Source organism: Magnolia sinica, chromosome 4, assembly GCF_029962835.1.
Source record: "Magnolia sinica isolate HGM2019 chromosome 4, MsV1, whole genome shotgun sequence".
Classification (NCBI taxonomy): Eukaryota; Viridiplantae; Streptophyta; class Magnoliopsida; order Magnoliales; family Magnoliaceae; genus Magnolia; species Magnolia sinica.
The window spans coordinates 27,130,082-27,140,282 of NC_080576.1; the positions used below are offsets into that span (position 1 = coordinate 27,130,082).

Sequence of the window (10,201 nt, forward strand, 5' to 3'; positions counted from 1 at the left end):
GCACTAAAATAAGAAATCATGTCATTCTCCCAAAAGGGGAATGAACTATTTTTTCAAGCTTGGGAGCGCTTCAAAGACATTCTAATTACTTGTCCACATCATGGTTATGAACCATGACACGTGATTGATGCTTTCCGAAAGGGGCTCACCATGGATACCCGTCAGTTCATAGAGATGATGTGTGGTGGAACCTTTCTTGACAAAGATCATAATGAGGCTTGGGATTTTCTAGATTTGTTAGCAGAGAATACGCAGACATGGGATGTCTCTGCTAAATCAGACCAAACTAGACCCATTCCTAGAGAGAAAGCGGGAATGTATGTCCTAAGAGAGGAAGACGACCTTAATGCAAAATTCGCTGCATTGGCTAGAAAGGTCGAAGCCTTGGAAATTAGGAAGGTTGATATGGTTAAAGCAAACACTTCCTTAGGTAATTTTTGTAGCATTTGTGGTGGTACAGACCATGACACAAAGGATTGTCCAATAATCTCAGTTGTACAAAATATCACGCATGAGCATGATCAAGCAAATGTTATAAATAACTACCAAAGGTCAGTTATGCAACCAATGGGAAACACGTATAATCCAAATTGGTGTAACCATCCTAATCTTAGTTGGAGGAATGGACCACAAATTAATGCGCCTAATGCACCTCAAATGCCTCTACAAAATAACTTCTTTGGGGCACCTAACAATGCACCATATGTGCCCCCACCAAAGCGATCATTTGTGGAGGATGCATTGACCACATTCATGACCTCTCAAGCTCAAATGAATCAGTCTCTAATCCAATCAAATCAAAAATTAAAGACAGCTGTGGCTAGGATTGAGACTCAACTAAATGCTAGGGAAAAAGACACCCTCCTTTCTCAACCTGTGCCAAACCCTCGAAACACACATTTCATTGGAGACTCAAATCCAAGTGAACTACAACATAAACAAGCTAAGGCCATCATTACCTTGAGAAGTGGAAAAGAGGTCGATAACAAGATAATGCAACTAGTAGAAATACCAGAGGATGAACCAGTCTCAAGAAAATGATGAACCGGCTATTGTTCAAGAGCCGCAACAACAAAAGGATAAAAAGACTAAGTCATATGAGCCTCCAGTTCTGTTCCCATCTAGACTTTGGAATCCAACTGTCCCCATGAAATATCAAGAGGTGTTGGATGTACTCCAAAAGGTTACTGTCAATATTCCTCTGCTTGGTGTCATTAGACAAATTCCATTATATGCTAAATATCTCAAGGACTTGTGTACTGTAAAGAGGAAATTAAATGTGCACAAAAAGGCATTCCTTACTGAGAAAGTAAGCGCTATCATTCAACAAAGGGTTGTACCCAAATACAAAGACTTGGGAAGTCCCACTATTCCTTGTATTATTGAGAAATTTCAAATTGAGCATGCTTTGGTAGATTTGGGTGCAAGTGTCAACTTAGTACCTTATTCGGTTTACAAACAAATGAGGTTAGGCGAGCTTAAACCAACCACGATTACACTCCAACTCGATAACCTCTCTATTAAGGTACTAAGGGGAATTTTAGAGGACGTGCTAGTCTAAGTGGAGAAATTCTACTTCCCCGTGGATTTTATTGTACTAGACACTGAACCATGTGTAAATGCTAGCGTTCAAGTTCCCATCATTTTAGGCCGCCCATTCCTAGCAACTTCAAATGCAATCATAAATTGCAGGAATGGAATGATGAACTTTTCTTTTGGTAACATGACCCTAGAGCTAAATATTTTTAATCTATGTAAGCAGCCCATTGATAATAATGAGATCCATGAGCTGAATTTCATGGACTGCTTAATAGAAGAAGAGGAATTGGAACCTAGTCTGACCGAGGAATTGATTCAAGTCATTGGGGACTTAAAAAATTTTGATTTATAAAAAGTGCTTGCTGAAATTTGTGATGATAATGAGAGCACTACCACCCAGGACATTGGTATGTACCAATGGAGACCGCACACTCAAAGTTTATCTATCCAGGACTCGCGACCTCTACCATCACCAACCAATGGTCTAAAGCTTGATTTAAAACCACTACCAAATGAGCTTAAGTATGTATACTTAGATAAAAATAAGACTTATCCTGTGGTGATCTCTTCATTTTTAGATAAAGATCAAGAGATTAAATTGTTGAAAGTTCTAAGGGACCACAAAGGAGCCTTGGGCTAGACCATTTCTGACATCAAGGGTATAAGCCCTTCTATATGCACCCATCGGATCCACCTCGATGAGGACGCCAAACCAATTAGACAACCTCAAAGGCGTCTCAATCCAAACATGATGGAAGTTGTAAAAAATGAGGTGATCAAATTGTTAGATGTGGGAATCATCTACCCAATATCCGATAGTGTTTGGGTGAGTCCAACTCAAGTAGTCCCAAAGAAATCCGGAATAACTATTGTGCAGAATTCTAATAATGAACTCATATCAACATGTGTCACCACAGGTTGGTGTGTTTGCATTGACTATAGAAAATTGAACCAGGTCATAAAGAATGACCATTTTCCTCTACCATTCATTGATCAAGTTTTAGAGAGGATAGTAGGTCACTCTTTATATAGTTTTCTTGATGGATATTCTAGATATAACCAAATAGAGATAGCCCTGGAAGATCAAGAGAAAACAACATTCACTTATCCATATGGTACGTTTGCTTTCATACAAATGCCATTTGGATTGTGTAACACCCCAACAACTTTCCAATGGTTTATGTTAAGTATTTTTTTAAATATGGTTGTGAAGTTTCTTAAGTTTTTCATGGACGACTTCTCTGTATTTGGGAGTAGTTTTGAGGAATGCCTCAACAATTTATCTCTTGTCTTGTCTAGGTGTGAAGAGAAATACCTTGTCTTAAATTGGAAGAAATGTCATTTCATGGTTCAAAAGGGAATTGTTTTGGGCCATGTTATCTCCAAAAATGGAATCGAGGTAGATCGCTCAAAACTCGACATTATAGCTAATCTACCTATCCCTCGAACTGTTAGAGATATTAGATCACTTATAGGGCATGCTGGTTTTTATAGAAGATTCATCAAGGACTTTAGTGTAATTACTATACCCTTGACTAATCTTCTTCAAAAGGATGTTCCATTTAAGTGGACAGATGAGTGTGCAAGTGCCTTTAATAAAATTAAATCATCCCTTACCACTGCACCTATCATGCGTCCACCAGATTGGACACTTCCTTTTGAACTAATGTGCGATGCAAGTGATTATGCCATAGGGGCTGTTTTGGGCCAAAGGAAAGAAAAACGGCCCTATGTTATTCACTATGTGAGTAAAACTCTAAACTCGGCCCAAGTAAACTACTCAACAACTGAAAAAGAGTTACTTGCAGTAGTTTTTACTTTGGATAAGTTTATGTCCTACTTGTTGGGATACAAAATGGTCATTTTCATGGACCATTCAGCTTTGAAATATTTGTTATCTAAGAAGGATGCAAAGCCGAGACTTTTGAGATGGATCCTCCTACTCCAAGAATTTGACTTAGAGATAAAAGATAAGAAATGAGTAGAAAACGTAGTGGCCGATCACCTTTCTAGATTGGTGTTAGATGATTCCACTGAGGAGATGCATATCCAGGACACTTTCCCTGATGAACAATTATTTGCGATCTCCAAATTGCCTTGGTATGCGGATATAGTGAACTATCTTATAACGGAAAAAATGTCATATCATTGGAAGTCACAAGATAGGAAGCGTTTTGAAACCGAGGTTAGGAACTTCTTCTGGGATGACCCGTATTTATATAAATATGGGACTGATCAAATTTTTAGACGTTGTGTCCCAGAGGATGAAGTTCGAAGTGTTATTTCTTTTTATCACATGGAAGCATGTGGTGGCCATTTTTCTGCTAAGAAAATCACTGCAAAAATCCTGCAGTGTGGTTTTTACTGGCCCACCATGTTTAAAGACACTCATGCTTTCTGTGTTGCTTGTGATAGATGTCAAAGGTTGGGAAGAGTGTCCCGGCGCAACATGATGCCTTTATCCCCAATTTTACCATTGGAGATTTTTGATTATTGGGGTATTGATTTTATGGGTCCATTTTCATTTTCTTTTGGTTTTCTTTATATATTGGTTGGTGTGGACTATGTTTCAAAGTGGATTGAGGCAGTTCCAAGTAGGACCAATGACAACAAAATGGTCATACGATTCCTCAAGAAAAATATTTTTGCTAAATTTGGAACTCCAAAGGCCATCATTAGTGATGGCGGGTCTCACTTTTGCAATAGGACATTTTAGGCTTTGATGAAGAAATATGACATCAAGCATAAAGTAAACATCCCATACCACCCACAAACGAGTGGGCAAGCTGAGATTTCTAATCGAAAAATCAAACACATTTTAGAGAAAACTATAAGGCCAGATAGGAAGGATTGGTCCCTCAGACTATCCGACGCTTTATGGGCTTATAGGACTGCTTATAAGACCCCGATTGGAATGTCTCCATACAGATTGGTGTATGGAAAGGATTGCCACTTGCCTGTGGAATTGGAACATAGAGCCTACTGGGCAATAAAGAAATTAAACTTTAACATGGACCAAGCAAGTGGACAAAGAAAATTAGAGTTGAATGAATTAGACGAGCTGATGAGAGACTCCTATGAAAATTCTAAAATCTACAAAGAGAGGATCAAAGCTTTTCTTGACAAAAACATCCTCAGGAAGAATTTTGAACCTCAGCAAAAGGTGTTATTGTACAATTCTCGTCTTCAGTTCTTTTCAGAAAAGTTAAGATCAAGATGGACAGGCCCCTTCATTGTTAAGAATGTTTACACTCATGGGAGTGTTGAAATTGAAAATCCACATAATGGCAATGTGTACAAGGTTAATGGTCAAAGGTTGAAGCCTTATGTGGAAAACTTTCATTTGGGAGAGAAGTCCTTCCCTCTTCATGAGCCAGAATATTCAGATTGATACTCCTAATCTGACGGAGCATTTGTGTAGGATTTGTATCATATTCAATTTTTTTAGTGTCACATAGCAGGTGAGTTTTTCATGGCAGGTACTATCCACCCTTTCTTTTATTTTTATTATTGTTCTCTGCATTACATTATCATTACATTGGGGACAATGTAGATTTTAGGTTGGGGGGTGTGGATAGTCATCCATGTGAAGTTTTTTTTTAGGTTTCAGTTTATTTTATTATTATTTTTATTATTTTTAGGTTTCAGTTAGGTTTAAGTTTATTTATTTATTTTTATTTTTTAGGTTTATGAAAAAATTTCAATATTTTCAAAATAATATGTTTATATACAAAAATGTAAACATGATATCATGTGAATTCCAAAGGCGAAGTTAATATTTATTCTAGGATGATAGTAATTAGAATTCTGACAACTGAAAATAATAAACTTGAGTTCAATTATCTAATCACTAGTTTAAAGTGAGTTGTAATTTGATGTACTGAATTCACAATACACCCTAGCTAACTAAGTGAGGAATATGATATGTGAACTAGAATAACAAATTTTGATTCAAACAAGGTTGAATGAACTAGTACCATTGATATATGCTTAAAAGAGAGAAAATTAAAGAAAAAAAGAGTGATGGAAAAAGAAAATTTTATTATAGAGCATGAATGCAATGACCATAACAATCGTGTCAGTAATTTGGAGTAAGGATACCTAAGTATCCATTACTGTTACCATTACAAGTATGATACCTTAGGTTATGAAGCAAACCCGGTGGGAATCTTCATCTAAGGGTGGTCTATAATAATGAGGATATGATGATAAAAGAAGAAATGACATGAAGAAAATGAGATAACTAGAGATTTCATATTCTTAGGATGATTGAAAGGAGTTAGGATGAGGAACATGCATATTTCTCAAAGTTAAACTAGTGTCACGAGTACCTAAGCATATTGAATCATAACTATTCTAAATTTTGATTAGGTCTCTGAACTCAAGGATGTAATGGATTAGGAAATTAAGATTCTAACTAACTTCAGACTTAGGGTAAGTATTGTTTTGTTTTGGAATTCATATGATGAATGGGGGCATAATGGTATAAATTTTTTAGTGTTGAAATATTTTTCTTGTTTTCAATATTTGTGGGTAACATTTCTAAAAACCCTCACGAGCCTATAAGTCGTCCATTAGGAGAAACCTAGAGGTTTAAAGGCTTGTTGCATATACTAAATGTAATCGAGATTACCTGTGAAAGTGGTGTAGTTAGATTTTTTTTCATTTTAATTTTTTTTTAAAAAATTAATTTTTTATTCTTATTTTTATTTTTATTTTTCTTCGCTTATTTTGCTCGGGACTAGCAAAATGCTGGTTGGGGGGTGTGTTGAGACTCAAATATTGCATAATTTTTTCCATTTATATCTTAGTTTTATGAACATAAATCATCTTAATATTCTATTTTACTCATGTATGTGTTGCAAGGTGAATTTAAGAGCTTGGATTGAAAAAGGGTGCTAAAAAGTAAGAATTTGATGCTCAAAAATCACCAAGGCAAGGGATGGATCTTAGGAAACCAAGATTGAAGAATTCACATGCCAAAGATCCAAGAAAACCAAGTGAGGAATGAAAAGAATCGAAGATTTGAAGTGAAGAATCCTGAAATCGTCCTGAAAAGTGTATTCTAAAGCTCTGAAGTCTATTTTGAAAAACTACGCAGCAGGAAGTCTGTTTTAAATGAACTATGCAGCGAGAAGTCTATTTTGAAAAAATACGTATATTTGAGGCGTTTTCTAGGGTTTTCAACTTTGTACGAAAATTGGAATTTCCTACTTATAAATAGGGCCTCCTAGGGCATTCTTAAACATGATTAGAAGCATTTAAGAGCAATATTTAGGGTTTTTAAAAAGTTTTTAGTTTTATTAAAGCTTTATAAGTTATTTTTTTATTTTAGATCTTTTCTATTTGCATTTTTTTCTTCTTTCTTTCTTGTTGCTTTTTATTTCTGCAATTTAATTATGTTTTTCTAAGTTCCTTCTAGCCCAAGCTAGAAGGGAAGCACATGGGTTTAATAATTTTTTTAAGATTATGATGATTGATTATTTTAATGATTTGAAGAATGGTATATGCATGTTATCTATTATTTAGGTTTTTTTTATCCTCTTGTGAGATCCATATGTTTCCATCATATGAGATCCACATTGATGGATAGGCTTACCCTAGATCAATCAGATTTCCTAGATAGGAGATGTTCTCAACCTGTTATATTTCTTTAATATTCATTATCCTGTAGATATTGAATACTTAAAATCACTGGCGCTTGAGAATATATGTCAATGGTACAAATCCATCATTTTCTAATCTTTTATATCATTTATTAAAATATTTAAAGTGTTTTATTTTCTGATTAAGCTAACCATAATGCTCAGATCCTAGTTGTGTTATCCAAGTCATCATGATTTTGGAACATTAACCTATGTGTGGAACTTTGAAGCTTGGGTGTTATTTTATTCAGTTGAATTACATCCATTCAAAAATCCCAAAATCAAATCATCAGATTAATTTTTATTACTTAATTTGTTTTGCATTTGATTTTTTTTTTTCTCACAATTCATTTCCCTGTAGGATCGACCCTGTATTCACAGGATACTACTTACGAACCTCTGCACTTGACCCCTTCTTTATCTCATGCCATGAAATGATATCTCAAATGTTTGGATGGTATGGATATAACACATGCATCATGGTGGGCTGCACCGTCCAAACAGTGGATGGTGTAGATAAAACACATACATCATTGGGGGCTTGCAGAACTTGCTAACGTCGTACAACAATGGGACCCACAGAGCTTGGTAACATCAATACACCAGGTATATAACTGGTGTGAGGTACCTAGCCACCCGTTCCCACTGCTGGTGGGCCCCACTGTCCCAATCTAATGAATGTTGGATACAACACATGCACATGGTGGGCCCCATCTAAATGGACGGACGACGTGGATGTGGTCCACGTAGTAAATGGGTCCCACAAACCCTGCTAACGTCAATACACCAACTATATAGCTGCGGTACAATGCAGTGTCAGCTGTTTTAAGCAGAACAGGTGGGTCTCACATAGGGCCCACTGTCATATATATATGAATATAATATATTATATTATATAATATTATTTAATTATTATTATTATTATCTTATTCTTTTTTTAGCTGGTCAGCACACCTCACTGTCAGTTTACACTACACTGTTAGTCCACGTCCAGCGTCCCCTGGACACTGGACGGATGGTGTGGATTTATATACTTCAAGGTGGGTCCCACATGGACGTGGCCCACCTTATGTTTGGATCAATCTGATATTTGTGTTTTTCCTTCCGTCCTGACCCGGTAACGAGATGGACAATGTAGATCCAACATATCCATTGGGTGGGTCCCACAAAGGTGGATGGCATGGATAAGTTACATACTTCATGGGGGCCATCAACAAGGGAAAAAGAGAGAGGGAGAAAGAGAGGCGAGTGATGGAGGGACCCCAGCACTATGGGCCCTCCCTTTCATGATTTACACATACATCAAGTGGGTCCCTTTACATGTGGGCCCACCGATCAAAATCAACGTTAGAGATCCTTTCTCCACCAAAATGCAAGGTCTAGATAACCCTATTCATACAAGGAAAATAAATATTATGATGGGGTCCATGGAGAATGGCCCCATCATGGAATGATCATGATGGGCCATTGGCCACACTTAGGGTCCAAACTGGGATCCATATCATCAATCGGTAGGCCCCATTTAGCCCATCATGAAAAAAATGAATTCTAGGCCTATAGAAGCACCCACCTTTGATCTTCTCCTCCTCCTTCCGCCAAAGCATCCTAGAGCTCCAAAGGATGAACTTTAACGGTTGAGATAGGTTTTGGAGGGTGGAGATGACGGATAGGAAGTGGGGTACACAAAGCTCTCTCTCATGGAGCTTGCTTAGACGTGGGTTGCTTGGGAGGAAATGAGAGAGAGAGAGAGAGATGAGAGAGAGAGGTGTAAGAGATAGAGGGATGGGTGAGTGATGGGGTTGATGGGTGAGTGAGTGATGGATGTGTACTTGTGTAAGAGAGAGTGTTGACTTTTGGGGAGGGTGGTTGTACTTGGGGATGGGATGGAGTGATGAGTTGTACTTTAATTGATTGATGTGACATGTAGTAGAGATTCTCTCGAAATTGCAATGCGCGGTGTTTTTCTCGAACTGAACGCGGGCCCATATCTCCTAGCCCGGGTATCGCCTCTGCGCGAGAGACGCAGGGCCAGAACTGCGGCAACAGCACAGTCGCACTAGTACAAGTCTGGGTCGAGTCGCCTCAGATATGTAGGACTCGACTTAGGTTCGCGCGCAAATGTCTGTTATAGGTCGCGGGTTGCCGGAATTCAATTGGGAGGACCGTAGGAGTATACAGAACGGTACGAACTAGGATACGGGTCTTACAACTCTCCCCTCTTAATAAAAATTTCATCTTCGAAATTTAAACCACAACACAACCAATATAGAGCTCACTAAGGGAGGAAAATCTTATCTTTATAAATATAATAGAACCACCATATACAACCAGGCATCGAAGAGAAGGGGATAACGCTCGCGAATCACAGTCGCGCGCTTCCAAGATGCCTTATCAACACTAAGATGACCTCACTGATCCTCGAATCATTTTGGGTATCATATTTCTACGTGCATTCCTCCCATTTTTTGACATTTCTCACACGCTTTGCAAAACTTAAGGATATCTTTAAACATCGTCGGCCAATAAAAACTACATTGAAGAATCTTAGCGGTAGTTTTTGTTGTAAAATAAATGTCTTAAATCTTGGTTCACCGAGATATCGACCAGTCAAGGGACTGGTTTGACTAGTCAAAGGTCCCTTCGACTGGTCGAAGACAGTTCAACTCGAAGTCCAGCAATGATGTATTTGGAATTTCTAGGATACTCGACCAGTCAAAGGATAGGCATGACTAGTCGAAGGGGTCCTTCGACCAGTCAAAGCCTAAGCCTGACTAGTCGAGGGTTATGCAAATGGTGCGCAGTTTATGCGCGAACTGCGTAAATTTGAGGTGGTTTCTAGGGAGGTGCATAAGTGGAGTTTTCCCATCTATAAATAAGAGTCCCTATGGCCATTCTCAGGCATGTTAAGGCTTTCTAAAGGGGTTCCAAGGGTTCTTAAAAGGGTTTTAGGGTTTCTAAAGGGTGTAGCAAGGGTGAGATTCAAGGTTGTTCAAATCGAGTAAGTCATTTCTCTTTAT

At 37.9% G+C, this 10,201-nt stretch overlaps 1 non-coding gene across 1 annotated transcript; it reads right to left on the reverse strand.

Annotated features, from left to right (window-relative positions):
• LOC131244838 (small nucleolar RNA R71) lies at positions 1-107 on the reverse strand. The gene has a single exon (XR_009170609.1). It is a non-coding gene; the product is annotated as a small nucleolar RNA R71 (small nucleolar RNA).
• Between the last annotated feature and the right edge of the window lie 10,094 nt (positions 108-10,201).